Raw genomic sequence first — 27,213 nt, 5'->3', positions numbered from 1 at the left:
GGTTGTTTTCACAAGTTTTACTGACGATAGCACAAGACGACCAGCAACATTCAGACCTACATGTATTGAATTGACAATGTTCAGAAATTTGTCTACCAATCAGACATTAAAACTTGCAGCCAATTATTAAATACTCAAATTTACAAACAATGAAATACTCAAATTTATGATGAAAACTGATCGTTGTTTTGTAATTTACAAACAATGAAATAATGAAACTGTTAGTGATTCACAACCAATCAATCATCCCATAGGGTTTCTTCATCCCAATAATTCAGGAAATCACGCATTATTCGTTGTTTTAATTTTGGTCTAGGCATCGGGTACTCTAGTATCTCCTGTGAAGATATCGCGGGAGAAGTTTGTGAATTTAAAATTTGTTTCACGCAGATCAAATTTTCCCACAGCATAGGAAAATATCGTGAACTGCTCCTGCCAGAAATTGGAGCCCTACTCTAATCTGGCTCATAAATTTGGCTGGTTTACTGCATAGTCACTTTTAAATTTGCCATCAATTAAAATATATATATCTTCATAAATAAGAAGGTGATTCATAAGCAAACCCTTTTAACACTATGGAATTCATATTCTGTATTTAGAGTGGGTCTCAAAGTAAACTATTTTGAGTTACTCTGGTTTCTCTGCAATACACGCATAAATCTTTCGCCTTTTACTAAAGATTTCCGTGCAGAGGAACAAATAGATGAGTCTATAATTATTTTTCAATGCTCTGCTTCTGGCAGAGCTAGCAAAAGAAACAAAGACAGAATTTCCCCATATACGCGATAGAAATCATGGCAACACTGACTGCTAGGCCCATAAAAAGGAGCGAAGTCACCAACTGGCCCGCAGTCAGGATTATTTAGAGGAGTGGAGAAGTCGCAAAAATGTTTGTGTCAGGAAACTTCCAATTATTTTAAACTTTTTATTGCCATAAATTACAACTAATGAATTACTGAAACTGATTCACCCAGTCCATCATCCCATAGGGTTTCTTCATCCTAATAATTCAGGAAATCACGCATTATTCGTTGTTTTAATTTTGGTCTAGGCATCGGGTGCTCTAGTATCTCCTGTGAAGATATCGCGGGAGAAGTTTGTGAATTTAAAATTTGTTTCACGCAGATCAAATTTTCCCACAGCATAGGAAAATATCGTGAACTGCTCCTGCCAGAAATTGGAGCCCTACTCTAATCTGGCTCATAAATTTGGCTGGTTTACTGCATAGTCACTTTTAAATTTGCCATCAATTAAAATATATATATCTTCATAAATAAGAAGGTGATTTAAGCAAACCCTTTTAACACTATGGAATTCATATTCTGTATTTAGAGTGGGTCTCAAAGTAAACTATTTTGAGTTACTCTGGTTTCTCTGCAATACACGCATAAATCTTTCGCCTTTTACTAAAGATTTCCGTGCAGAGGAACAAATAGATGAGTCTATAATTATTTTTCAATGCTCTGCCTCTGGCAGAGCTAGCAAAAGAAACAAAGACAGAATTTCCCCATATACGCGATAGAAATCATGGCAACACTGACTGCTAGGCCCATAAAAAGGAGCGAAGTCACCATCTGGCCCGCAGTCAGGATTATTTAGAGGGAGTGGAGAAGTCGCAAAAATGTTTGTGTCAGGAAACTTCCAATTATTTTAAACTTTTTATTGCCATAAATTACAACTAATGAATTACTGAAACTGATTCACCCAGTCAATCATCCCATAGGGTTTCTTCATCCTAATAATTCAGGAAATCACGCATTATTCGTTGTTTTAATTTTGGTCTAGGCATCGGGTGCTCTAGTATCTCCTGTGAAGATATCGCGGGAGAAGTTTGTGAATTTAAAATTTGTTTCACGCAGATCAAATTTTCCCACAGCATAGGAAAATATCGTGAACTGCTCCTGCCAGAAATTGGAGCCCTACTCTAATCTGGCTCATAAATTTGGCTGGTTTACTGCATAGTCACTTTTAAATTTGCCATCAATTAAAATATATATATCTTCATAAATAAGAAGGTGATTTAAGCAAACCCTTTTAACACTATGGAATTCATATTCTGTATTTAGAGTGGGTCTCAAAGTAAACTATTTTGAGTTACTCTGGTTTCTCTGCAATACACGCATAAATCTTTCGCCTTTTACTAAAGATTTCCGTGCAGAGGAACAAATAGATGAGTCTATAATTATTTTTCAATGCTCTGCCTCTGGCAGAGCTAGCAAAAAAAACAAAGACAGAATCTCCCATATACCCGATAGAAATCATGAGAACAATGACTGCTAGGCCCATAAATAGGAGCGAAGTCACCAACAGGCCCGCAGTCAGGATTATTTAGAGGGAGTGGAGAAGTCACAAAAATGTTTGTGTCAGGAAACTTCCAATTATTTTAAACTTTTATTGCCATAAATTACAACTAATGAATTACTGAAACTGATTCACCCAGTCAATCATCCCATAGGGTTTCTTCATCCTAATAATTCAGGAAATCACGCATTATTCGTTGTTTTAATTTTGGTCTAGGTATCGGGTGCTCTTGTATCTCCTGTGAAGATATCGCGGGAGAAGTTTGTGAATTTAAAATTTGTTTCACGCAGATCAAATTTTCCCACAGCATAGGAAAATATCGTGAACTGCTCCTGCCAGAAATTGGAGCCCTACTCTAATCTGGCTCATAAATTTGGCTGGTTTACTGCATAGTCACTTTTAAATTTGCCATCAATTAAAATATATATATCTTCATAAATAAGAAGGTGATTTAAGCAAACCCTTTTAACACTATGGAATTCATATTCTGTATTTAGAGTGGGTCTCAAAGTAAACTATTTTGAGTTACTCTGGTTTCTCTGCAATACACGCATAAATCTTTCGCCTTTTACTAAAGATTTCCGTGCAGAGGAACAAATAGATGAGTCTATAATTATTTTTCAATGCTCTGCCTCTGGCAGAGCTAGCAAAAGAAACAAAGATAGAATTTCCCCATATACGCGATAGAAATCATGGCAACACTGACTGCTAGGCCCATAAAAAGGAGCGAAGTCACCAACTGGCCCGCAGTCAGGATTATTTAGAGGGAGTGGAGAAGTCGCAAAAATGTTTGTGTCAGGAAACTTCCAATTATTTTAAACTTTTTATTGCCATAAATTACAACTAATGAATTACTGAAACTGATTCACCCAGTCAATCATCCCATAGGGTTTCTTCATCCTAATAATTCAGGAAATCACGCATTATTCGTTGTTTTAATTTTGGTCTAGGCATCGGGTGCTCTAGTATCTCCTGTGAAGATATCGCGGCGAAGTTTGTGAATTTAAAATTTGTTTCACGCAGATCAAATTTCCCACAGCATAGGAAAATATCGTGAACTGCTCCTGCCAGAAATTGGAGCCCTACTCTAATCTGGCTCATAAATTTGGCTGGTTTACTGCATAGTCACTTTTAAATTTGCCATCAATTAATATATATATATCTTCATAAATAAGGTGATTCATAAGCAAACCCTTTTAACACTATGGAATTCATATTCTGTATTTAGAGTGGGTCTCAAAGTAAACTATTTTGAGTTACTCTGGTTTCTCTGCAATACACGCATAAATCTTTCGCCTTTTACTAAAGATTTCCGTGCAGAGGAACAAATAGATGAGTCTATAATTATTTTTTCAATGCTCTGCCTCTGGCAGAGCTAGCAAAAGAAACAAAGACAGAATCTCCCCATATACCCGATAGAAATCATGGCAACACTGACTGCTAGGCCAATAAATAGGAGCGAAGTCACCAACAGGCCCGCAGTCAGGATTATTTAGAGGGAGTGGAGAAGTCACAAAAATGTCTGTTTCAGGAAACTTCAATTATTTTAAACTTTTTATTACCATAAATTACAAATAATGAATTACTGAAACCGATTCACCCAGTCAATCATCCCATAGGGTTTCTTCATCCTAATAATTCAGGAAATCACGCATTATTCGTTGTTTTAATTTTGGTCTAGGCATCGGGTGCTCTAGTATCTCCTGTGAAGATATCGCGGGAGAAGTTTGTGAATTTAAAATTAGTTTCACGCAGATCAAATTTTCCCACAGCATAGGAAAATATCGTGAACTGCTCCTGCCAGAAATTGGAGCCCTACTCTAATCTGGCTCATAAATTTGGCTGGTTTACTGCATAGTCACTTTTAAATTTGCCATCAATTAAAATATATATATCTTCATAAATAAGAAGGTGATTTAAGCAAACCCTTTTAACACTATGGAATTCATATTCTGTATTTAGAGTGGGTCTCAAAGTAAACTATTTTGAGTTACTCTGGTTTCTCTGCAATACACGCATAAATCTTTCGCCTTTTACTAAAGATTTCCGTGCAGAGGAACAAATAGATGAGTCTATAATTATTTTTTCAATGCTCTGCCTCTGGCAGAGCTAGCAAAAGAAACAAAGATAGAATTTCCCCATATACGCGATAGAAATCATGGCAACACTGACTGCTAGGCCCATAAAAAGGAGTGAAGTCACCAACTGGCCCGCAGTCAGGATTATTAAGAGGGAGTGGAGAAGTCGCAAAAATGTTTGTGTCAGGAAACTTCCAATTATTTTAAACTTTTTATTGCCATAAATTACAACTAATGAATTACTGAAACTGATTCACCCAGTCAATCATCCCATAGGGTTTCTTCATCCTAATAATTCAGGAAATCACGCATTATTCGTTGTTTTAATTTTGGTCTAGGCATCGGGTGCTCTAGTATCTCCTGTGAAGATATCGCGGGAGAAGTTTGTGAATTTAAAATTTGTTTCACGCAGATCAAATTTTCCCACAGCATAGGAAAATATCGTGAACTGCTCCTGCCAGAAATTGGAGCCCTACTCTAATCTGGCTCATAAATTTGGCTGGTTTACTGCATAGTCACTTTTAAATTTGCCATCAATTAATATATATATATCTTCATAAATAAGGTGATTCATAAGCAAACCCTTTTAACACTATGGAATTCATATTCTGTATTTAGAGTGGGTCTCAAAGTAAACTATTTTGAGTTACTCTGGTTTCTCTGCAATACACGCATAAATCTTTCGCCTTTTACTAAAGATTTCCGTGCAGAGGAACAAATAGATGAGTCTATAATTATTTTTCAATGCTCTGCCTCTGGCAGAGCTAGCAAAAGAAACAAAGACAGAATCTCCCCATATACCCGATAGAAATCATGAGCAACACTGACTGCTAGGCCAATAAATAGGAGCGAAGTCACCAACAGGCCCGCAGTCAGGATTATTTAGAGGAGTGGAGAAGTCACAAAATGTCTGTTTCAGGAAACTTCAATTATTTTAAACTTTTTATTACCATAAATTACAAATAATGAATTACTGAAACCGATTCACCCAGTCAATCATCCCATAGGGTTTCTTCATCCTAATAATTCAGGAAATCACGCATTATTCGTTGTTTTAATTTTGGTCTAGGCATCGGGTGCTCTAGTATCTCCTGTGAAGATATCGCGGGAGAAGTTTGTGAATTTAAAATTAGTTTCACGCAGATCAAATTTTCCCACAGCATAGGAAAATATCGTGAACTGCTCCTGCCAGAAATTGGAGCCCTATTCTAATCTGGCTCATAAATTTGGCTGGTTTACTGCATAGTCACTTTTAAATTTGCCATCAATTAAAATATATATATCTTCATAAATAAGAAGGTGATTCATAAGCAAACCCTTTTAACACTATGGAATTCATATTCTGTATTTAGAGTGGGTCTCAAAGTAAACTATTTTGAGTTACTCTGGTTTCTCTGCAATACACGCATAAAGCTTTCGCCTTTTACTAAAGATTTCCGTGCAGAGGAACAAATAGATGAGTCTATAATTATTTTTTCAATGCTCTGCCTCTGGCAGAGCTAGCAAAAGAAACAAAGACAGAATCTCCCCATATACCCGATAGAAATCATGGCAACACTGACTGCTAGGCCCATAAATAGGAGCGAAGTCACCAACTGGCCCGCAGTCAGGATTATTTAGAGGGAGTGGAGAAGTCACAAAAATGTTTGTGTCAGGAAACTTCCAATTATTTTAAACTTTTTATTGCCATAAATTACAACTAATGAATTACTGAAACTGATTCACCCAGTCAATCATCCCATAGGGTTTCTTCATCCTAATAATTCAGGAAATCACGCATTATTCGTTGTTTTAATTTTGGTCTAGGTATCGGGTGCTCTTGTATCTCCTGTGAAGATATCGCGGGAGAAGTTTGTGAATTTAAAATTTGTTTCACGCAGATCAAATTTTCCCACAGCGTAGGAATATATCGTGAACTGCTCCTGCCAGAAATTGGAGCCCTACTCTAATCTGGCTCATAAATTTGGCTGGTTTACTGCATAGTCACTTTTAAATTTGCCATCAATGAAAATATATATATCTTCATAAATAAGGTGATTCATAAGCAAACCCTTTTAACACTATGGAATTCATATTCTGTATTTAGAGTGGGTCTCAAAGTAAACTATTTTGAGTTACTCTGGTTTCTCTGCAATACACGCATAAATCTTTCGCCTTTTACTAAAGATTTCCGTGCAGAGGAACAAATAGATGAGTCTATAATTATTTTTTCAATGCTCTGCCTCTGGCAGAGCTAGCAAAAGAAACAAAGACAGAATCTCCCCATATACCCGATAGAAATCATGAGCAACACTGACTGCTAGGCCAATAAATAGGAGCGAAGTCACCAACAGGCCCGCAGTCAGGATTATTTAGAGGAGTGGAGAAGTCACAAAATGTCTGTTTCAGGAAACTTCAATTATTTTAAACTTTTATTACCATAAATTACAAATAATGAATTACTGAAACCGATTCACCCAGTCAATCATCCCATAGGGTTTCTTCATCCTAATAATTCAGGAAATCACGCATTATTCGTTGTTTTAATTTTGGTCTAGGCATCGGGTGCTCTAGTATCTCATGTGAAGATATCGCGGGAGAAGTTTGTGAATTTAAAATTTGTTTCACGCAGATCAAATTTTCCCACAGCATAGGAAAATATCGTGAACTGCTCCTGCCAGAAATTGAAGCCCTATTCTAATCTGGCTCATAAATTTGGCTGGTTTACTGCATAGTCACTTTTAAATTTGCCATCAATTAAAATATATATATCTTCATAAATAAGAAGGTGATTCATAAGCAAACCCTTTTAACACTATGGAATTCATATTCTGTATTTAGAGTGGGTCTCAAAGTAAACCATTTTGAGTTACTCTGGTTTCTCTGCAATACACGCATAAATCTTTCGCCTTTTACTAAAGATTTCCGTGCAGAGGAACAAATAGATGAGTCTATAATTATTTTTCAATGCTCTGCCTCTGGCAGAGCTAGCAAAAGAAACAAAGACAGAATTTCCCCATATACGCGATAGAAATCATGGCAACACTGACTGCTAGGCCCATAAATAGGAGCGAAGTCACCAACTGGCCCACAGTCAGGATTATTTAGAGGGAGTAGAGAAGTCGCAAAAATGTTTGTGTCAGGAAACTTCCAATTATTTTAAACTTTTTATTGCCATAAATTACAACTAATGAATTACTGAAACTGATTCACCCAGAAAATCATCCCATAGGGTTTCTTCATCCTAATAATTCAGGAAATCACGCATTATTCGTTGTTTTAATTTTGGTCTAGGCATCGGGTGCTCTAGTATCTCCTGTGAAGATATCGCGGGAGAAGTTTGTGAATTTAAAATTTGTTTCACGCAGATCAAATTTTCCCACAGCATAGGAAAATATCGTGAACTGCTCCTGCCAGAAATTGGAGCCCTACTCTAATCTGGCTCATCAATTTGGCTGGTTTACTGCATAGCCACTTTTAAATTTGCCATCAATTAAAATATATATATATCTTCATAAATAAGGTGATTCATAAGCAAACCCTTTTAACACTATGGAATTCATATTCTGTATTTAGAGTGGGTCTCAAAGTAAACTATTTTGAGTTACTCTGGTTTCTCTGCAATACACGCATAAATCTTTCGCCTTTTACTAAAGATTTCCGTGCAGAGGAACAAATAGATGAGTCTATAATTATTTTTCTATGCTCTGCCTCTGGCAGAGCTAGCAAAAGACACAAATACAGAATCTCCCCATATATCCGATAGAAATCATGAGCAACACTGACTGCTAGGCCAATAAATAGGAGCGAAGTCACCAACAGGCCCGCAGTCAGGATTATTTAGAGGAGTGGAGAAGTCACAAAATGTCTGTTTCAGGAAACTTCAATTATTTTAAACTTTTATTACCATAAATTACAAATAATGAATTACTGAAACCAATTCACCCAGTCAATCATCCCATAGGGTTTCTTCATCCTAATAATTCAGGAAATCACGCATTATTCGTTGTTTTAATTTTGGTCTAGGCATCGGGTGCTCTAGTATCTCCTGTGAAGATATCGCGGGAGAAGTTTGTGAATTTAAAATTTGTTTCACGCAGATCAAATTTTCCCACAGCATAGGAAAATATCGTGAACTGCTCCTGCCAGAAATTGAAGCCCTATTCTAATCTGGCTCATAAATTTGGCTGGTTTACTGCATAGTCACTTTTAAATTTGCCATCAATTAAAATATATATATCTTCATAAATAAGAAGGTGATTCATAAGCAAACCCTTTTAACACTATGGAATTCATATTCTGTATTTAGAGTGTGTCTCAAAGTAAACTATTTTGAGTTGCTCTGGTTTCTCTGCAATACACGCATAAATCTTTCGCCTTTTACTAAAGATTTCCGTGCAGAGGAACAAATAGATGAGTCTATAATTATTTTTCAATGCTCTGCCTTGTTTCTGGCAGAGCTAGAAAAAGAAACAAAGACAGAATTTCCCCATATACGCGATAGAAATCATGGCAACACTGACTGCTAGGCCCATAAATAGGAGCGAAGTCACCAACTGGCCCACAGTCAGGATTATTTAGAGGGAGTGGAGAAGTCGCAAAAATGTTTGTGTCAGGAAACTTCCAATTATTTTAAACTTTTTATTGCCATAAATTACAACTAATGAATTACTGAAACTGATTCACCCAGTCAATCATCCCATAGGGTTTCTTCATCCTAATAATTCAGGAAATCACGCATTATTCGTTGTTTTAATTTTGGTCTAGGCATCGGGTGCTCTAGTATCTCCTGTGAAGATATCGCGGAGAAGTTTGTGAATTTAAAATTAGTTTCACGCAGATCAAATTTTCCCACAGCATAGGAAAATATCGTGAACTGCTCCTGCCAGAAATTGGAGCCCTATTCTAATCTGGCTCATAAATTTGGCTGGTTTACTGCATAGTCACTTTTAAATTTGCCATCAATTAAAATATATATATCTTCATAAATAAGAAGGTGATTCATAAGCAAACCCTTTTAACACTATGGAATTCATATTCTGTATTTAGAGTGGGTCTCAAAGTAAACTATTTTGAGTTACTCTGGTTTCTCTGCAATACACGCATAAATCTTTCGCCTTTTACTAAAGATTTCCGTGCAGAGGAACAAATAGATGAGTCTATAATTATTTTTCAATGCTCTGCCTCTGGCAGAGCTAGCAAAAGAAACAAAGACAGAATCTCCCCATATACCCGATAGAAATCATGGCAACAATGACTGCTAGGCCCATAAATAGGAGCGAAGTCACCAACAGGCCCGCAGTCAGGATTATTTAGAGGGAGTGGAGAAGTCACAAAAATGTTTGTGTCAGGAAACTTCCAATTATTTTAAACTTTTTATTGCCATAAATTACAACTAATGAATTACTGAAACTGATTCACCCAGTCAATCATCCCATAGGGTTTCTTCATCCTAATAATTTAGGAAATCACGCATTATTCGTTGTTTTAATTTTGGTCTAGGTATCGGGTGCTCTTGTATCTCCTGTGAAGATATCGCGGGAGAAGTTTGTGAATTTAAAATTTGTTTCACGCAGATCAAATTTTCCCACAGCATAGGAATATATCGTGAACTGCTCCTGCCAGAAATTGGAGCCCTACTCTAATCTGGCTCATAAATTTGGCTGGTTTACTGCATAGTCACTTTTAAATTTGCCATCAATTAAAATATATATATCTTCATAAATAAGGTGATTCATAAGCAAACCCTTTTAACACTATGAAATTCATATTCTGTATTTAGAGTGGGTCTCAAAGTAAACTATTTTGAGTTACTCTGGTTTCTCTGCAATACACGCATAAATCTTTCGCCTTTTACTAAAGATTTCCGTGCAGAGGAACAAATAGATGAGTCTATAATTATTTTTCAATGCTCTGCCTCTGGCAGAGCTAGCAAAAGAAACAAAGACAGAATCTCCCCATATACCCGATAGAAATCATGGCAACACTGACTGCTAGGCCAATAAATAGGAGCGAAGTCACCAACAGGCCCGCAGTCAGGATTATTTAGAGGAGTGGAGAAGTCACAAAAATGTCTGTTTCAGGAAACTTCAATTATTTTAAACTTTTTATTACCATAAATTACAAATAATGAATTACTGAAACCGATTCACCCAGTCAATCATCCCATAGGGTTTCTTCATCCTAATAATTCAGGAAATCACGCATTATTCGTTGTTTTAATTTTGGTCTAGGCATCGGGTGCTCTAGTATCTCATGTGAAGATATCGCGGGAGAAGTTTGTGAATTTAAAATTTGTTTCACGCAGATCAAATTTTCCCACAGCATAGGAAAATATCGTGAACTGCTCCTGCCAGAAATTGAAGCCCTATTCTAATCTGGCTCATAAATTTGGCTGGTTTACTGCATAGTCACTTTTAAATTTGCCATCAATTAAAATATATATATCTTCATAAATAAGAAGGTGATTCATAAGCAAACCCTTTTAACACTATGGAATTCATATTCTGTATTTAGAGTGGGTCTCAAAGTAAACCATTTTGAGTTACTCTGGTTTCTCTGCAATACACGCATAAATCTTTCGCCTTTTACTAAAGATTTCCGTGCAGAGGAACAAATAGATGAGTCTATAATTATTTTTCAATGCTCTGCCTCTGGCAGAGCTAGCAAAAGAAACAAAGACAGAATTTCCCCATATACGCGATAGAAATCATGGCAACACTGACTGCTAGGCCCATAAATAGGAGCGAAGTCACCAACTGGCCCACAGTCAGGATTATTTAGAGGGAGTAGAGAAGTCGCAAAAATGTTTGTGTCAGGAAACTTCCAATTATTTTAAACTTTTTATTGCCATAAATTACAACTAATGAATTACTGAAACTGATTCACCCAGTCAATCATCCCATAGGGTTTCTTCATCCTAATAATTCAGGAAATCACGCATTATTCGTTGTTTTAATTTTGGTCTAGGCATCGGGTGCTCTAGTATCTCCTGTGAAGATATCGCGGGAGAAGTTTGTGAATTTAAAATTTGTTTCACGCAGATCAAATTTTCCCACAGCATAGGAAAATATCGTGAACTGCTCCTGCCAGAAATTGGAGCCCTACTCTAATCTGGCTCATCAATTTGGCTGGTTTACTGCATAGTCACTTTTAAATTTGCCATCAATTAAAATATATATATCTTCATAAATAAGGTGATTCATAAGCAAACCCTTTTAACACTATGGAATTCATATTCTGTATTTAGAGTGGGTCTCAAAGTAAACTATTTTGAGTTACTCTGGTTTCTCTGCAATACACGCATAAATCTTTCGCCTTTTACTAAAGATTTCCGTGCAGAGGAACAAATAGATGAGTCTATAATTATTTTTCAATGCTCTGCCTCTGGCAGAGCTAGCAAAAGAAACAAATACAGAATCTCCCCATATATCCGATAGAAATCATGAGCAACACTGACTGCTAGGCCAAAATAGGAGCGAAGTCACCAACAGGCCCGCAGTCAGGATTATTTAGAGGGAGTGGAGAAGTCACAAAAATGTCTGTTTCAGGAAACTTCAATTATTTTAAACTTTTTATTACCATAAATTACAAATAATGAATTACTGAAACCAATTCACCCAGTCAATCATCCCATAGGGTTTCTTCATCCTAATAATTCAGGAAATCACGCATTATTCGTTGTTTTAATTTTGGTCTAGGCATCGGGTGCTCTAGTATCTCCTGTGAAGATATCGGGGAAGAAGTTTGTGAATTTAAAATTTGTTTCACGCAGATCAAATTTTCCCACAGCATAGGAAAATATCGTGAACTGCTCCTGCCAGAAATTGAAGCCCTATTCTAATCTGGCTCATAAATTTGGCTGGTTTACTGCATAGTCACTTTTAAATTTGCCATCAATTAAAATATATATATCTTCATAAATAAGAAGGTGATTCATAAGCAAACCCTTTTAACACTATGGAATTCATATTCTGTATTTAGAGTGGGTCTCAAAGTAAACTATTTTGAGTTGCTCTGGTTTCTCTGCAATACACGCATAAATCTTTCGCCTTTTACTAAAGATTTCCGTGCAGAGGAACAAATAGATGAGTCTATAATTATTTTTCAATGCTCTGCCTCTGGCAGAGCTAGAAAAAGAAACAAAGACAGAATTTCCCCATATACGCGATAGAAATCATGGCAACACTGACTGCTAGGCCCATAAATAGGAGCGAAGTCACCAACTGGCCCACAGTCAGGATTATTTAGAGGGAGTGGAGAAGTCGCAAAAATGTTTGTGTCAGGAAACTTCCAATTATTTTAAACTTTTTATTGCCATAAATTACAACTAATGAATTACTGAAACTGATTCACCCAGTCAATCATCCCATAGGGTTTCTTCATCCTAATAATTCAGGAAATCACGCATTATTCGTTGTTTTAATTTTGGTCTAGGCATCGGGTGCTCTAGTATCTCCTGTGAAGATATCGCGGGAGAAGTTTGTGAATTTAAAATTTGTTTCACGCAGATCAAATTTTCCCACAGCATAAGAAAATATCGTGAACTGCTCCTGCCAGAAATTGGAGCCCTACTCTAATCTGGCTCATAAATTTGGCTGGTTTACTGCATAGTCACTTTTAAATTTGCCATCAATTAATATATATATATATCTTCATAAATAAGGTGATTCATAAGCAAACCCTTTTAACACTATGGAATTCATATTCTGTATTTAGAGTGGGTCTCAAAGTAAACTATTTTGAGTTACTCTGGTTTTTCTGCAATACACGCATAAATCTTTCGCCTTTTACTAAAGATTTCCGTGCAGAGGAACAAATAGATGAGTCTATAATTATTTTTTCAATGCTCTGCCTCTGGCAGAGCTAGCAAAAGAAACAAAGACAGAATCTCCCCATATACCCGATAGAAATCATGGTAACACTGACTGCTAGGCCAATAAATAGGAGCGAAGTCACCAACAGGCCCGCAGTCAGGATTATTTAGAGGGAGTGGAGAAGTCACAAAAATGTCTGTTTCAGGAAACTTCAATTATTTTAAAATTTTATTACCATAAATTTCAAATAATGAATTACTGAAACCGATTCACCCAGTCAATCATCCCATAGGGTTTCTTCACGCATTATTCGTTGTTTTAATTTTGGTCTAGGCATCGGGTGCTCTAGTATCTCATGTGAAGATATCGCGGGAGAAGTTTGTGAATTTAAAATTTGTTTCACGCAGATCAAATTTTCCCACAGCATAGGAAAATATCGTGAACTGCTCCTGCCAGAAATTGAAGCCCTATTCTAATCTGGCTCATAAATTTGGCTGGTTTACTGCATAGTCACTTTTAAATTTGCCATCAATTAAAATATATATATCTTCATAAATAAGAAGGTGATTCATAAGCAAACCCTTTTAACACTATGGAATTCATATTCTGTATTTAGAGTGGGTCTCAAAGTAAACTATTTTGAGTTACTCTGGTTTCTCTGCAATACACGCATAAATCTTTCGCCTTTTACTAAAGATTTCCGTGCAGAGGAACAAATAGATGAGTCTATAATTATTTTTTCAATGCTCTGCCTCTGGCAGAGCTAGCAAAAGAAACAAAGACAGAATTTCCCCATATACGCGATAGAAATCATGGCAACACTGACTGCTAGGCCCATAAATAGGAGCGAAGTCACCAACTGGCCCACATTCAGGATTATTTAGAGGGAGTGGAGAAGTCGCAAAAATGTTTGTGTCAGGAAACTTCCAATTATTTTAAACTTTTTATTGCCATAAATTACAACTAATGAATTACTGAAACTGATTCACCCAGTCAATCATCCCATAGGGTTTCTTCATCCTAATAATTCAGGAAATCACGCATTATTCGTTGTTTTAATTTTGGTCTAGGCATCGGGTGCTCTAGTATCTCCTGTGAAGATATCGCGGGAGAAGTTTGTGAATTTAAAATTTGTTTCACGCAGATCAAATTTTCCCACAGCATAGGAAAATATCGTGAACTGCTCCTGCCAGAAATTGGAGCCCTACTCTAATCTTGCTCATAAATTTGGCTGGTTTACTGCATAGTCACTTTTAAATTTGCCATCAATTAAAATATATATATCTTCATAAATAAGGTGATTCATAAGCAAACCCTTTTAACACTATGGAATTCATATTCTGTATTTAGAGTGGGTCTCAAAGTAAACTATTTTGAGTTACTCTGGTTTCTCTGCAATACACGCATACATCTTTCGCCTTTTACTAAAGATTTCCGTGCAGAGGAACAAATAGATGAGTCTATAATTATTTTTCAATGCTCTGCCTCTGGCAGAGCTAGCAAAAGAAACAAAGACAGAATCTCCCCATATACCCGATAGAAATCATGGCAACACTGACTGCTAGGCCAATAAATAGGAGCGAAGTCACCAACAGGCCCGCAGTCAGGATTATTTAGAGGAGTGGAGAAGTCACAAAATGTCTGTTTCAGGAAACTTCAATTATTTTAAACTTTTTATTACCATAAATTACAAATAATGAATTACTGAAACCGATTCACCCAGTCAATCATCCCATAGGGTTTCTTCATCCTAATAATTCAGGAAATCACGCATTATTCGTTGTTTTAATTTTGGTCTAGGCATCGGGTGCTCTAGTATCTCATGTGAAGATATCGCGGGAGAAGTTTGTGAATTTAAAATTTGTTTCACGCAGATCAAATTTTCCCACAGCATAGGAAAATATCGTGAACTGCTCCTGCCAGAAATTGAAGCCCTATTCTAATCTGGCTCATAAATTTGGCTGGTTTACTGCATAGTCACTTTTAAATTTGCCATCAATTAAAATATATATATCTTCATAAATAAGAAGGTGATTCATAAGCAAACCCTTTTAACACTATGGAATTCATATTCTGTATTTAGAGTGGGTCTCAAAGTAAACTATTTTGAGTTACTCTGGTTTCTCTGCAATACACGCATAAATCTTTCGCCTTTTACTAAAGATTTCCGTGCAGAGGAACAAATAGATGAGTCTATAATTATTTTTCAATGCTCTGCCTCTGGCAGAGCTAGCAAAAGAAACAAAGACAGAATTTCCCCATATACGCGATAGAAATCATGGCAACACTGACTGCTAGGCCCATAAATAGGAGCGAAGTCACCAACTGGCCCACAGTCAGGATTATTTAGAGGGAGTGGAGAAGTCGCAAAAATGTTTGTGTCAGGAAACTTCCAATTATTTTAAACTTTTTATTGCCATAAATTACAACTAATGAATTACTGAAACTGATTCACCCAGTCAATCATCCCATAGGGTTTCTTCATCCTAATAATTCAGGAAATCACGCATTATTCGTTGTTTTAATTTTGGTCTGGGCATCGGGTGCTCTAGTATCTCCTGTGAAGATATCGCGGGAGAAGTTTGTGAATTTAAAATTTGTTTCACGCAGATCAAATTTTCCCACAGCATAGGAAAATATCGTGAACTGCTCCTGCCAGAAATTGGAGCCCTACTCTAATCTGGCTCATAAATTTGGCTGGTTTACTGCATAGTCACTTTTAAATTTGCCATCAATTAATATACATATATATCTTCATAAATAAGGTGATTCATAAGCAAACCCTTTTAACACTATGGAATTCATATTCTGTATTTAGAGTGGGTCTCAAAGTAAACTATTTTGAGTTACTCTGGTTTTTCTGCAATACACGCATAAATCTTTCGCCTTTTACTAAAGATTTCCGTGCAGAGGAACAAATAGATGAGTCTATAATTATTTTTCAATGCTCTGCCTCTGGCAGAGCTAGCAAAAGAAACAAAGACAGAATCTCCCCATATACCCGATAGAAATCATGGCAACACTGACTGCTAGGCCAATAAATAGGAGCGAAGTCACCAACAGGCCCGCAGTCAGGATTATTTAGAGGAGTGGAGAAGTCACAAAATGTCTGTTTCAGGAAACTTCAATTATTTTAAAATTTTATTACCATAAATTACAAATAATGAATTACTGAAACCGATTCACCCAGTCAATCATCCCATAGGCTTTCTTCACGCATTATTCGTTGTTTTAATTTTGGTCTAGGCATCGGGTGCTCTAGTATCTCCTGTGAAGATATCGCGGGAGAAGTTTGTGAATTTAAAATTTGTTTCACGCAGATCAAATTTTCCCACAGCATAGGAAAATATCGTGAACTGCTCCTGCCAGAAATTGAAGCCCTATTCTAATCTGGCTCATAAATTTGGCTGGTTTACTGCATAGTCACTTTTAAATTTGCCATCAATTAAAATAAATATATCGTCATAAATAAGAAGGTGATTCATAAGCAAACCCTTTTAACACTATGGAATTCATATTCTGTATTTAGAGTGGGTCTCAAAGTAAACTATTTTGAGTTACTCTGGTTTCTCTGCAATACACGCATAAATCTTTCGCCTTTTACTAAAGATTTCCGTGCAGAGGAACAAATAGATGAGTCTATAATTATTTTTCAATGCTCTGCCTCTGGCAGAGCTAGCAAAAGAAACAAAGACATAATCTCCCCATATACCCGATAGAAATCATGGCAACACTGACTGCTAGGCCAATAAATAGGAGCGAAGTCACCAACAGGCCCGCAGTCAGGATTATTTTAGGGAGTGGAGAAGTCACAAAAATGTCTGTTTCAGGAAACTTCAATTATTTTAAACTTTTATTACCATAAATTACAAATAATGAATTACTGAAACCGATTCACCCAGTCAATCATCCCATAGGGTTTCTTCATCCTAATAATTCAGGAAATCACGCATTATTCGTTGTTTTAATTTTGGTCTAGGCATCGGGTGCTCTAGTATCTCATGTGAAGATATCGCGGGAGAAGTTTGTGAATTTAAAATTTGTTTCACGCAGATCAAATTTTCCCACAGCATAGGAAAATATCGTGAACTGCTCCTGCCAGAAATTGAAGCCCTATTCTAATCTGGCTCATAAATTTGGCTGGTTTACTGCATAGTCACTTTTAAATTTGCCATCAATTAAAATATATATATCTTCATAAATAAGAAGGTGATTCATAAGCAAACCCTTTTAACACTATGGAATTCATATTCTGTATTTAGAGTGGGTCTCAAAGTAAACTATTTTGAGTTACTCTGGTTTCTCTGCAATACACGCATAAATCTTTCGCCTTTTACTAAAGATTTCCGTGCAGAGGAACAAATAGATGAGTCTATAATTATTTTTCAATGCTCTGCCTCTGGCAGAGCTAGCAAAGAGAAACAAAGACAGAATTTCCCCATATACGCGATAGAAATCATGGCAACACTGACTGCTAGGCCCATAAATAGGAGCGAAGTCACCAACTGGCCCACAGTCAGGATTATTTAGAGGAGTGGAGAAGTCGCAAAAATGTTTGTGTCAGGAAACTTCCAATTATTTTAAACTTTTATTGCCATAAATTACAACTAATGAATTACTGAAACTGATTCACCCAGTCAATCATCCCATAGGGTTTCTTCATCCTAATAATTCAGGAAATCACGCATTATTCGTTGTTTTAATTTTGGTCTAGGCATCGGGTGCTCTAGTATCTCCTGTGAAGATATCGCGGGAGAAGTTTGTGAATTTAAAATTTGTTTCACGCAGATCAAATTTTCCCACAGCATAGGAAAATATCGTGAACTGCTCCTGCCAGAAATTGGAGCCCTACTCTAATCTGGCTCATAAATTTGGCTGGTTTACTGCATAGTCACTTTTAAATTTGCCATCAATTAATATATTATATATATCTTAATAAATAAGGTGATTCATAAACAAACCCTTTTAACACTATGGAATTCATATTCTGTATTTAGAGTGGGTCTCAAAGTAAACTATTTTGAGTTACTCTGGTTTTTCTGCAATACACGCATAAATCTTTCGCCTTTTACTAAAGATTTCCGTGCAGAGGAACAAATAGATGAGTCTATAATTATTTTTCAATGCTCTGCCTCTGGCAGAGCTAGCAAAAGAAACAAAGACAGAATCTCCCCATATACCCGATAGAAATCATGGCAATACTGACTGCTAGGCCAATAAATAGGAGCGAAGTCACCAACAGGCCCGCAGTCAGGATTATTTAGAGGAGTGGAGAAGTCACAAAATGTCTGTTTCAGGAAACTTCAATTATTTTAAAATTTTATTACCATAAATTACAAATAATGAATTACTGAAACCGATTCACCCAGTCAATCATCCCATAGGGTTTCTTCACGCATTATTCGTTGTTTTAATTTTGGTCTAGGCATCGGGTGCTCTAGTATCTCCTGTGAAGATATCGCGGAAGAAGTTTGTGAATTTAAAATTTGTTTCACGCAGATCAAATTTTCCCACAGCATAGGAAAATATCGTGAACTGCTCCTGCCAGAAATTGGAGCCCTACTCTAATGTGGCTCATAAATTTGGCTGGTTTACTGCATAGTCACTTTTAAATTTGCCATCAATTAAAATATATATATCTTCATAAATAAGGTGATTCATAAGCAAACCCTTTTAACACTATGGAATTCATATTCTGTATTTAGAGTGGGTCTCAAAGTAAACTATTTTGAGTTACTCTGGTTTCTCTGCAATACACGCATAAATCTTTCGCCTTTTACTAAAGATTTCCGTGCAGAGGAATAAATAGATGAGTCTATAATTATTTTTCAATGCTCTGCCTCTGGCAGAGCTAGCAAAAGAAACAAATACAGAATCTCCCCATATATCCGATAGAAATCATGGCAACACTGACTGCTAGGCCAATAAATAGGAGCGAAGTCACCAACAGGCCCGCAGTCAGGATTATTTAGAGGGAGTGGAGAAGTCACAAAAATGTCTGTTTCATGAAACTTCAATTATTTTAAACTTTTTATTACCATAAATTACAAATAATGAATTACTGAAACCAATTCACCCAGTCAATCATCCCATAGGGTTTCTTCATCCTAATAATTCAGGAATTCACGCATTATTCGTTGTTTTAATTTTGGTCTAGGCATCGGGTGCTCTAGTATCTCCTGTGAAGATATCGCGGAGAAGTTTGTGAATTTAAAATTTGTTTCACGCAGATCAAATTTTCCCACAGCATAGGAAAATATCGTGAACTGCTCCTGCCAGAAATTGAAGCCCTATTCTAATCTGGCTCATAAATTTGGCTGGTTTACTGCATAGTCACTTTTAAATTTGCCATCAATTAAAATATATATATCTTCATAAATAAGAAGGTGATTCATAAGCAAACCCTTTTAACACTATGGAATTCATATTCTGTATTTAGAGTGGGTCTCAAAGTAAACTATTTTGAGTTACTCTGGTTTCTCTGCAATACACGCATAAATCTTTCGCCTTTTACTAAAGATTTCCGTGCAGAGGAACAAATAGATGAGTCTATAATTATTTTTTCAATGCTCTGCCTCTGGCAGAGCTAGCAAAAAAACAAAGACAGAATTTCCCCATATACGCGATAGAAATCATGGCAACACTGACTGCTAGGCCCATAAATAGGAGCGAAGTCACCAACTGGCCCACAGTCAGGATTATTTAGAGAGAGTGGAGAAGTCGCAAAAATGTTTGTGTCAGGAAACTTCCAATTATTTTAAACTTTTTATTGCCATAAATTACAACTAATGAATTACTGAAACTGATTCACCCAGTCAATCATCCCATAGGGTTTCTTCATCCTAATAATTCAGGAAATCACGCATTATTCGTTGTTTTAATTTTGGTCTAGGCATCGGGTGCTCTAGTATCTCCTGTGAAGATATCGCGGAAGAAGTTTGTGAATTTAAAATTTGTTTCACGCAGATCAAATTTTCCCACAGCATAGGAAAATATCGTGAACTGCTCCTGCCAGAAATTGGAGCCCTACTCTAATGTGGCTCATAAATTTGGCTGGTTTACTGCATAGTCACTTTTAAATTTGCCATCAATTAAAATATATATATCTTCATAAATAAGGTGATTCATAAGCAAACCCTTTTAACACTATGGAATTCATATTCTGTATTTAGAGTGGGTCTCAAAGTAAACTATTTTGAGTTACTCTGGTTTCTCTGCAATACACGCATAAATCTTTCGCCTTTTACTAAAGATTTCCGTGCAGAGGAACAAATAGATGAGTCTATAATTATTTTTCAATGCTCTGCCTCTGGCAAGAGCTAGCAAAAGAAACAAAGACAGAATCTCCCCATATACCCGATAGAAATCATGAGCAACACTGACTGCTAGGCCAATAAAAGGAGCGAAGTCACCAACAGGCCCGCAGTCAGGATTATTTAGAGGAGTGGAGAAGTCACAAAAATGTCTGTTTCAGGAAACTTCAATTATTTTAAACTTTTTATTACCATAAATTACAAATAATGAATTACTGAAACCGATTCACCCAGTCAATCATCCCATAGGGTTTTTTCATCCTAATAATTCAGGAAATCACGCATTATTCGTTGTTTTAAATTTGGTCTAGGCATCGGGTGCTCTAGTATCTCATGTGAAGATATCGCGGGAGAAGTTTGTGAATTTAAAATTTGTTTCACGCAGATCAAATTTTCCCACAGCATAGGAAAATATCGTGAACTGCTCCTGCCAGAAATTGAAGCCCTATTCTAATCTGGCTCATAAATTTGGCTGGTTTACTGCATAGTCACTTTTAAATTTGCCATCAATTAAAATATATATATCTTCATAAATAAGAAGGTGATTCATAAGCAAACCCTTTTAACACTATGGAATTCATATTCTGTATTTAGAGTGGGTCTCAAAGTAAACTATTTTGAGTTACTCTGGTTTCTCTGCAATACACGCATAAATCTTTCGCCTTTTACTAAAGATTTCCGTGCAGAGGAACAAATAGATGAGTCTATAATTATTTTTCAATGCTCTGCCAGGGCTATGACACTCACCTCATTTGCATGGCAAAATTACCGTCTCCTCTGCAGCCAATTTGGTTTCGCTCCATCGAAATCAAGCTGGTCACGGAGGAGACTACCCTCCTTTGTGTTTGTTCATTTGTGTATGGAGAGCCCTTTTGGAGTCTATAATGACTTAGGCTACGCTCTCAGCTAGAGTCCGACGCTGCATTGTACTAGAAATACCTTTTTTGTGAAATCGCTATAGAGCCAATCGGGAACACGTATTCGTTTTGAAAATATAGCATTAAAATTAGTATCACCCTTATGGCCCCGTGCAGTGGAAAACCTTAATTCTTTCATTAAAAGGAAATGAAAATTAAAAAACACGGATCTACCTGTGCACCTATAAAATGGGCACAGCAATTTGTCTCAAATATGAATGGATTTTAAGAAACATACGGGATATGATGAACATTGACCTGACGCCATGATAGTAGGATCTATTAGTCGTTTTATATACAATGTATATACCGTATTGTCATAATACCAATATTTGTCATTATATATGATGAGTAATATTTAGCAACGTAAATGTGCAGTTCATATGCACAAACTAATACCGATCTGTATGATATTCACGTTTTTGTACATCACATATAACATGTCACATAGGAGGTCATACGTGTTGACCTTCATCTATTGTATTTGTTCATCTGTGTATGGAGAGGATTAACGCCATTAAAACTCCATCAATATTAGGGCGTAGTTCAGTGAACTCACCGGATTGCTGTTCCAAGTACTTTGATAATACAGATAATATGTATTAATGGGTCGAGGCGATTGCATTGAAAAACCTAATAAATTATTCATAACAGTTACGTAATCAATCGATAGTGCGGACACTTTTCATTTGCAAACCACCAAAATTCGTGATCTTTTAGCGTTGGAAAAGAAACCACGAGAATAGAGTGCCCTCTCAAGAATATCAACTCTCTGGCTCTGCCTCTGGCAGAGCTAGCAAAAGAAACAAAGACAGAATTTCCCCATATACGCGATAGAAATCATGGCAACACTGACTGCTAGGCCCATAAATAGGAGCGAAGTCACCAACTGGCCCACAGTCAGGATTATTTAGAGGGAGTGGAGAAGTCGCAAAAATGTTTGTGTCAGGAAACTTCCAATTATTTTAAACTTTTTATTGCCATAAATTACAACTAATGAATTACTGAAACTGATTCACCCAGTCAATCATCCCATAGGGTTTCTTCATCCTAATAATTCAGGAAATCACGCATTATTCGTTGTTTTAAATTTGGTCTAGGCATCGGGTGCTCTAGTATCTCATGTGAAGATATCGCGGGAGAAGTTTGTGAATTTAAAATTTGTTTCACGCAGATCAAATTTTCCCACAGCATAGGAAAATATCGTGAACTGCTCCTGCCAGAAATTGAAGCCCTATTCTAATCTGGCTCATAAATTTGGCTGGTTTACTGCATAGTCACTTTTAAATTTGCCATCAATTAAAATATATATATCTTCATAAATAAGGTGATTCATAAGCAAACCCTTTTAACACTATGGAATTCATATTCTGTATTTAGAGTGGGTCTCAAAGTAAACTATTTTGAGTTACTCTGGTTTCTCTGCAATACACGCATAAATCTTTCGCCTTTTACTAAAGATTTCCGTGCAGAGGAACAAATAGATGAGTCTATAATTATTTTTCAATGCTCTGCCTCTGGCAGAGCTAGCAAAAGAAACAAAGACAGAATCTCCCCATATACCCGATAGAAATCATGGCAACTCTGACTGCTAGGCCAATAAATAGGAGCGAAGTCACCAACAGGCCCGCAGTCAGGATTATTTAGAGGAGTGGAGAAGTCACAAAAATGTCTGTTTCAGGAAACTTCAATTATTTTAAACTTTTATTACCATAAATTACAAATAATGAATTACTGAAACCGATTCACCCAGTCAATCATCCCATAGGGTTTCTTCATCCTAATAATTCAGGAAATCACGCATTATTCGTTGTTTTAAATTTGGTCTAGGCATCGGGTGCTCTAGTATCTCATGTGAAGATATCGCGGGAGAAGTTTGTGAATTTAAAATTTGTTTCACGCAGATCAAATTTTCCCACAGCATAGGAAAATATCGTGAACTGCTCCTGCCAGAAATTGAAGCCCTATTCTAATCTGGCTCATAAATTTGGCTGGTTTACTGCATAGTCACTTTTAAATTTGCCATCAATTAAAATATATATATCTTCATAAATAAGAAGGTGATTCATAAGCAAACCCTTTTAACACTATGGAATTCATATTCTGTATTTAGAGTGGGTCTCAAAGTAAACTATTTTGAGTTACTCTGGTTTCTCTGCAATACACGCATAAATCTTTCGCCTTTTACTAAAGATTTCCGTGCAGAGGAACAAATAGATGAGTCTATAATTATTTTTCAATGCTCTGCCAGGGCTATGACACTCACCTCATTTGCATGGCAAAATTACCCGTCTCCTCTGCAGCCAATTTGGTTTCGCTCCATCGAAATCAAGCTGGTCACGGAGGAGACTACCCTCCTTTGTGTTTGTTCATTTGTGTATGGAGAGCCCTTTTTGGAGTCTATAATGACTTAGGCTACGCTCTCAGCTAGAGTCCGACGCTGCATTGTACTAGAAATACCTTTTTTGTGAAATCGCTATAGAGCCAATCGGGAACACGTATTCGTTTTGAAAATATAGCATTAAAATTAGTATCACCCTTATGGCCCCCGTGCAGTGGAAAACCTTAATTCTTTCATTAAAAGGAAATTAAAATTAAAAAAACACGGATCTACCTGTGCACCTATAAAATGGGCACAGCAATTTGTCTCAAATATGAATGGATTTTAAGAAACATACGGGATATGATGAACATTGACCTGACGCCATGATAGTAGGATCTATTAGTCGTTTTATATACAATGTATATACCGTATTGTCATAATACCAATATTTGTCATTATATATGATGAGTAATATTTAGCAACGTAAATGTGCAGTTCATATGCACAAACGAATACTGATCTTTATGATATTCAGGTTTTTGTACATCACATATAACATGTCACATAGGAGGTCATACGTGTTGACCTTCATCTATTGTATTTGTTCATCTGTGTATGGAGAGGATTAACGCCATTAAAACTCCATCAATATTAGGGCGTAGTTCAGTGAACTCACCGGATTGCTGTTCCAAGTACTTTGATAATATAGATAATATGTATTAATGGGTCGAGGCGATTGCATTGAAAAACCTAATAAATTATTCATAACAGTTACGTAATCAATCGATAGTGCGGACACTTTTCATTTGCAAACCACCAAAATTCGTGATCTTTTAGCGTTGGAAAAGAAACCACGTGAATAGAGTGCCCTCTCAAGAATATCAACTCTCTGGCTCTGCCTCTGGCAGAGCTAGCAAAAGAAACAAAGACAGAATTTCCCCATATACGCGATAGAAATCATGGCAACACTGACTGCTAGGCCCATAAATAGGAGCGAAGTCACCAACTGGCCCACAGTCCGGCAAGGTCCGTAGAGCTGGCAAAGTAATTGCTCGCGGGCAACTCAACCCAAACCTCCACGTGGTGTCGGATGGATAACGCGAACTTGGGCTCTGGGGAACAGGCTTGGATGCGGGGAAGTCAAGCTAGCGTAGGATCATGCAAAGTAATTTGACCACGTTTTAGCCCTTCCTCGGCTGACTCAGCCTGGTGTGGCTCTGAAGAGACACCGTTTGGTTCTTACCACGTAGACAGAGGAAAAGTCTGGATTTTAATGTACGAGCATATACAGCAGGAGACATACAACGAGCGAGGCACGAAGAAGATAGAAATAACTAAGATGCAGTGAAGCAGATAATTACGCATTGAGACTGAATGGAGTTATACAGGTGCAACTTGACAAAGGAGTGAGTACTGGCGCAAATAACCTCAGTAGTTGAAAGCGCCATACAAATCAACCAAAAACCAAAAAAAAAAAAAACTGGCCCACAGTCAGGATTATTTAGAGGGAGTGGAGAAGTCGCAACAATGTTTGTGTCAGGAAACTTCGAATTATTTTAAACTTTTTATTGCCATAAATTACAACTAATGAATTACTGAAACTGATTCACCCAGTCAATCATCCCATAGGGTTTCTTCATCCTAATAATTCAGGAAATCACGCATTATTCGTTGTTTTAATTTTGGTCTAGGCATCGGGTGCTCTAGTATCTCCTGTGAAGATATCGCGGGAGAAGTTTGTGAATTTAAAATTTGTTTCACGCAGATCAAATTTTCCCACAGCATAGGAAAATATCGTGAACTGCTCCTGCCAGAAATTGGAGCCCTACTCTAATCTGGCTCATAAATTTGGCTGGTTTACTGCATAGTCACTTTTAAATTTGCCATCAATTAAAATATATATATCTTCATAAATAAGGTGATTCATAAGCAAACCCTTTTAACACTATGGAATTCATATTCTGTATTTAGAGTGGGTCTCAAAGTAAACTATTTTGAGTTACTCTGGTTTCTCTACAATACACGCATAAATCTTTCGCCTTTTACTAAAGATTTCCGTGCAGAGGAACAAATAGATGAGTCTATAATTATTTTTCAATGCTCTGCCTCTGGCAGAGCTAGCAAAAGAAACAAATACAGAATCTCCCCATATATCCGATAGAAATCATGGCAACACTGACTGCTAGGCCAATAAATAGGAGCGAAGTCACCAACAGGCCCGCAGTCAGGAATATTTAGAGGGAGTGGAGAAGTCACAAAAATGTCTGTTTCAGGAAACTTCAATTATTTTAAACTTTTTATTACCATAAATTACAAATAATGAATTACTGAAACCAATTCACCCAGTCAATCATCCCATAGGGTTTCTTCATCCTAATAATTCAGGAATTCACGCATTATTCGTTGTTTTAATTTTGGTCTAGGCATCGGGTGCTCTAGTATCTCCTGTGAAGATATCGCGGGAGAAGTTTGTGAATTTAAAATTTGTTTCACGCAGATCAAATTTTCCCACAGCATAGCAAAATATCGTGAACTGCTCCTGCTAGAAATTGAAGCCCTATTCTAATCTGGCTCATAAATTTGGCTGGTTTACTGCATAGTCACTTTTAAATTTGCCATCAGTTGAAATATATATATCTTCATAAATAAGAAGGTGATTCATAAGCAAACCCTTTTAACACTATGGAATTCATATTCTGTATTTAGAGTGGGTCTCAAAGTAAACTATTTTGAGTTACTCTGGTTTCTCTGCAATACACGCATAAATCTTTCGCCTTTTACTAAAGATTTCCGTGCAGAGGAACAAATAGATGAGTCTATAATTATTTTTCAATGCTCTGCCTCTGGCAGAGCTAGCAAAAGAAACAAAGACAGAATTTCCCCATATACGCGATAGAAATCATGGCAACACTGACTGCTAGGCCCATAAATAGGAGCGAAGTCACCAACTGGCCCACAGTCAGGATTATTTAGAGGGAGTGGAGAAGTCGCAAAAATGTTTGTGTCAGGAAACTTCCAATTATTTTAAACTTTTATTGCCATAAATTACAACTAATGAATTACTGAAACTGATTCACCCAGTCAATCATCCCATAGGGTTTCTTCATCCTAATAATTCAGGAAATCACGCATTATTCGTTGTTTTAATTTTGGTCTAGGCATCGGGTGCTCTAGTATCTCCTGTGAAGATATCACGGGAGAAGTTTGTGAATTTAAAATTTATTTCACGCAGATCAAATTTTCCCACAGCATAGGAAAATATCGTGAACTGCTCCTGCCAGAAATTGGAGCCCTACTCTAATCTGGCTCATAAATTTGACTGGTTTACTGCATAGTCACTTTTAAATTTGCCATCAATTAAAATATATATATCTTCATAAATAAGGTGATTCATAAGCAAACCCTTTTAACACTATGGAATTCATATTCTGTATTTAGAGTGGGTCTCAAAGTAAACTATTTTGAGTTACTCTGGTTTCTCTGCAA

General features: G+C 36.6%; 32 non-coding genes and 2 pseudogenes across 32 annotated transcripts in view; all 34 read left to right on the top strand.

Annotated features, from left to right (window-relative positions):
- The first annotated feature begins 627 nt into the window (after nucleotides 1–627).
- Nucleotides 628–747, top strand: LOC140149451 (U5 spliceosomal RNA). Its single transcript, XR_011858683.1, has one exon. It is a non-coding gene; the product is annotated as a U5 spliceosomal RNA (small nuclear RNA).
- A 613-nt stretch (nucleotides 748–1,360) lies between these two features.
- Nucleotides 1,361–1,480, top strand: LOC140149350 (U5 spliceosomal RNA). The gene has a single exon (XR_011858599.1). It is a non-coding gene; the product is annotated as a U5 spliceosomal RNA (small nuclear RNA).
- Nucleotides 1,481–2,094: 614 nt separating this feature from the next.
- LOC140149349 (U5 spliceosomal RNA) lies at nucleotides 2,095–2,214 on the top strand. The gene has a single exon (XR_011858598.1). It is a non-coding gene; the product is annotated as a U5 spliceosomal RNA (small nuclear RNA).
- Nucleotides 2,215–2,826: 612 nt separating this feature from the next.
- On the top strand, nucleotides 2,827–2,946 carry LOC140149348 (U5 spliceosomal RNA). Its single transcript, XR_011858597.1, has one exon. It is a non-coding gene; the product is annotated as a U5 spliceosomal RNA (small nuclear RNA).
- A 611-nt stretch (nucleotides 2,947–3,557) lies between these two features.
- LOC140149447 (U5 spliceosomal RNA) lies at nucleotides 3,558–3,678 on the top strand. Its single transcript, XR_011858680.1, has one exon. It is a non-coding gene; the product is annotated as a U5 spliceosomal RNA (small nuclear RNA).
- A 613-nt stretch (nucleotides 3,679–4,291) lies between these two features.
- LOC140149446 (U5 spliceosomal RNA) lies at nucleotides 4,292–4,412 on the top strand. Its single transcript, XR_011858679.1, has one exon. It is a non-coding gene; the product is annotated as a U5 spliceosomal RNA (small nuclear RNA).
- Nucleotides 4,413–5,025: 613 nt separating this feature from the next.
- On the top strand, nucleotides 5,026–5,145 carry LOC140149346 (U5 spliceosomal RNA). The gene has a single exon (XR_011858596.1). It is a non-coding gene; the product is annotated as a U5 spliceosomal RNA (small nuclear RNA).
- Nucleotides 5,146–5,759: 614 nt separating this feature from the next.
- On the top strand, nucleotides 5,760–5,880 carry LOC140149364 (U5 spliceosomal RNA). Its single transcript, XR_011858613.1, has one exon. It is a non-coding gene; the product is annotated as a U5 spliceosomal RNA (small nuclear RNA).
- A 613-nt stretch (nucleotides 5,881–6,493) lies between these two features.
- On the top strand, nucleotides 6,494–6,614 carry LOC140149445 (U5 spliceosomal RNA). Its single transcript, XR_011858678.1, has one exon. It is a non-coding gene; the product is annotated as a U5 spliceosomal RNA (small nuclear RNA).
- A 613-nt stretch (nucleotides 6,615–7,227) lies between these two features.
- On the top strand, nucleotides 7,228–7,347 carry LOC140149344 (U5 spliceosomal RNA). Its single transcript, XR_011858594.1, has one exon. It is a non-coding gene; the product is annotated as a U5 spliceosomal RNA (small nuclear RNA).
- A 615-nt stretch (nucleotides 7,348–7,962) lies between these two features.
- LOC140149453 (U5 spliceosomal RNA) lies at nucleotides 7,963–8,082 on the top strand. Its single transcript, XR_011858685.1, has one exon. It is a non-coding gene; the product is annotated as a U5 spliceosomal RNA (small nuclear RNA).
- A 613-nt stretch (nucleotides 8,083–8,695) lies between these two features.
- Nucleotides 8,696–8,817, top strand: LOC140149386 (U5 spliceosomal RNA). The gene has a single exon (XR_011858626.1). It is a non-coding gene; the product is annotated as a U5 spliceosomal RNA (small nuclear RNA).
- A 618-nt stretch (nucleotides 8,818–9,435) lies between these two features.
- Nucleotides 9,436–9,555, top strand: LOC140149343 (U5 spliceosomal RNA). Its single transcript, XR_011858593.1, has one exon. It is a non-coding gene; the product is annotated as a U5 spliceosomal RNA (small nuclear RNA).
- A 613-nt stretch (nucleotides 9,556–10,168) lies between these two features.
- On the top strand, nucleotides 10,169–10,288 carry LOC140149342 (U5 spliceosomal RNA). Its single transcript, XR_011858592.1, has one exon. It is a non-coding gene; the product is annotated as a U5 spliceosomal RNA (small nuclear RNA).
- A 614-nt stretch (nucleotides 10,289–10,902) lies between these two features.
- LOC140149341 (U5 spliceosomal RNA) lies at nucleotides 10,903–11,022 on the top strand. The gene has a single exon (XR_011858591.1). It is a non-coding gene; the product is annotated as a U5 spliceosomal RNA (small nuclear RNA).
- A 613-nt stretch (nucleotides 11,023–11,635) lies between these two features.
- Nucleotides 11,636–11,755, top strand: LOC140149340 (U5 spliceosomal RNA). The gene has a single exon (XR_011858590.1). It is a non-coding gene; the product is annotated as a U5 spliceosomal RNA (small nuclear RNA).
- Nucleotides 11,756–12,369: 614 nt separating this feature from the next.
- On the top strand, nucleotides 12,370–12,489 carry LOC140149356 (U5 spliceosomal RNA). Its single transcript, XR_011858605.1, has one exon. It is a non-coding gene; the product is annotated as a U5 spliceosomal RNA (small nuclear RNA).
- A 615-nt stretch (nucleotides 12,490–13,104) lies between these two features.
- On the top strand, nucleotides 13,105–13,225 carry LOC140149450 (U5 spliceosomal RNA). The gene has a single exon (XR_011858682.1). It is a non-coding gene; the product is annotated as a U5 spliceosomal RNA (small nuclear RNA).
- A 593-nt stretch (nucleotides 13,226–13,818) lies between these two features.
- On the top strand, nucleotides 13,819–13,939 carry LOC140149444 (U5 spliceosomal RNA). Its single transcript, XR_011858677.1, has one exon. It is a non-coding gene; the product is annotated as a U5 spliceosomal RNA (small nuclear RNA).
- Nucleotides 13,940–14,552: 613 nt separating this feature from the next.
- LOC140149375 (U5 spliceosomal RNA) lies at nucleotides 14,553–14,672 on the top strand. Its single transcript, XR_011858621.1, has one exon. It is a non-coding gene; the product is annotated as a U5 spliceosomal RNA (small nuclear RNA).
- A 613-nt stretch (nucleotides 14,673–15,285) lies between these two features.
- Nucleotides 15,286–15,405, top strand: LOC140149339 (U5 spliceosomal RNA). The gene has a single exon (XR_011858589.1). It is a non-coding gene; the product is annotated as a U5 spliceosomal RNA (small nuclear RNA).
- Nucleotides 15,406–16,020: 615 nt separating this feature from the next.
- On the top strand, nucleotides 16,021–16,140 carry LOC140149362 (U5 spliceosomal RNA). The gene has a single exon (XR_011858611.1). It is a non-coding gene; the product is annotated as a U5 spliceosomal RNA (small nuclear RNA).
- Nucleotides 16,141–16,731: 591 nt separating this feature from the next.
- Nucleotides 16,732–16,851, top strand: LOC140149338 (U5 spliceosomal RNA). Its single transcript, XR_011858588.1, has one exon. It is a non-coding gene; the product is annotated as a U5 spliceosomal RNA (small nuclear RNA).
- Nucleotides 16,852–17,464: 613 nt separating this feature from the next.
- LOC140149337 (U5 spliceosomal RNA) lies at nucleotides 17,465–17,584 on the top strand. The gene has a single exon (XR_011858587.1). It is a non-coding gene; the product is annotated as a U5 spliceosomal RNA (small nuclear RNA).
- Nucleotides 17,585–18,199: 615 nt separating this feature from the next.
- Nucleotides 18,200–18,319, top strand: LOC140149361 (U5 spliceosomal RNA). The gene has a single exon (XR_011858610.1). It is a non-coding gene; the product is annotated as a U5 spliceosomal RNA (small nuclear RNA).
- Nucleotides 18,320–18,907: 588 nt separating this feature from the next.
- LOC140149360 (U5 spliceosomal RNA) lies at nucleotides 18,908–19,027 on the top strand. Its single transcript, XR_011858609.1, has one exon. It is a non-coding gene; the product is annotated as a U5 spliceosomal RNA (small nuclear RNA).
- A 614-nt stretch (nucleotides 19,028–19,641) lies between these two features.
- LOC140149443 (U5 spliceosomal RNA) lies at nucleotides 19,642–19,762 on the top strand. Its single transcript, XR_011858676.1, has one exon. It is a non-coding gene; the product is annotated as a U5 spliceosomal RNA (small nuclear RNA).
- A 612-nt stretch (nucleotides 19,763–20,374) lies between these two features.
- Nucleotides 20,375–20,495, top strand: LOC140149372 (U5 spliceosomal RNA). Its single transcript, XR_011858620.1, has one exon. It is a non-coding gene; the product is annotated as a U5 spliceosomal RNA (small nuclear RNA).
- Nucleotides 20,496–21,109: 614 nt separating this feature from the next.
- LOC140149383 (U5 spliceosomal RNA) lies at nucleotides 21,110–21,223 on the top strand (annotated as a pseudogene).
- Nucleotides 21,224–22,812: 1,589 nt separating this feature from the next.
- LOC140149336 (U5 spliceosomal RNA) lies at nucleotides 22,813–22,932 on the top strand. The gene has a single exon (XR_011858586.1). It is a non-coding gene; the product is annotated as a U5 spliceosomal RNA (small nuclear RNA).
- A 613-nt stretch (nucleotides 22,933–23,545) lies between these two features.
- LOC140149382 (U5 spliceosomal RNA) lies at nucleotides 23,546–23,659 on the top strand (annotated as a pseudogene).
- A 2,067-nt stretch (nucleotides 23,660–25,726) lies between these two features.
- Nucleotides 25,727–25,846, top strand: LOC140149365 (U5 spliceosomal RNA). Its single transcript, XR_011858614.1, has one exon. It is a non-coding gene; the product is annotated as a U5 spliceosomal RNA (small nuclear RNA).
- A 615-nt stretch (nucleotides 25,847–26,461) lies between these two features.
- LOC140149335 (U5 spliceosomal RNA) lies at nucleotides 26,462–26,581 on the top strand. The gene has a single exon (XR_011858585.1). It is a non-coding gene; the product is annotated as a U5 spliceosomal RNA (small nuclear RNA).
- A 612-nt stretch (nucleotides 26,582–27,193) lies between these two features.
- Nucleotides 27,194–27,213, top strand: part of LOC140149384 (U5 spliceosomal RNA) — a 120-nt gene continuing 100 nt past the window's right edge. Inside the window, exon 1 of the small nuclear RNA XR_011858624.1 lies at nucleotides 27,194–27,213. This exon is cut by the window's right edge and continues 100 nt beyond it. This is a non-coding gene — a small nuclear RNA (U5 spliceosomal RNA).

Source organism: Amphiura filiformis, chromosome 3, assembly GCF_039555335.1.
Source record: "Amphiura filiformis chromosome 3, Afil_fr2py, whole genome shotgun sequence".
NCBI lineage: Eukaryota > Metazoa > Echinodermata > Ophiuroidea > Amphilepidida > Amphiuridae > Amphiura > Amphiura filiformis.
This window is presented reverse-complemented; position numbering and strand designations above follow the sequence as displayed.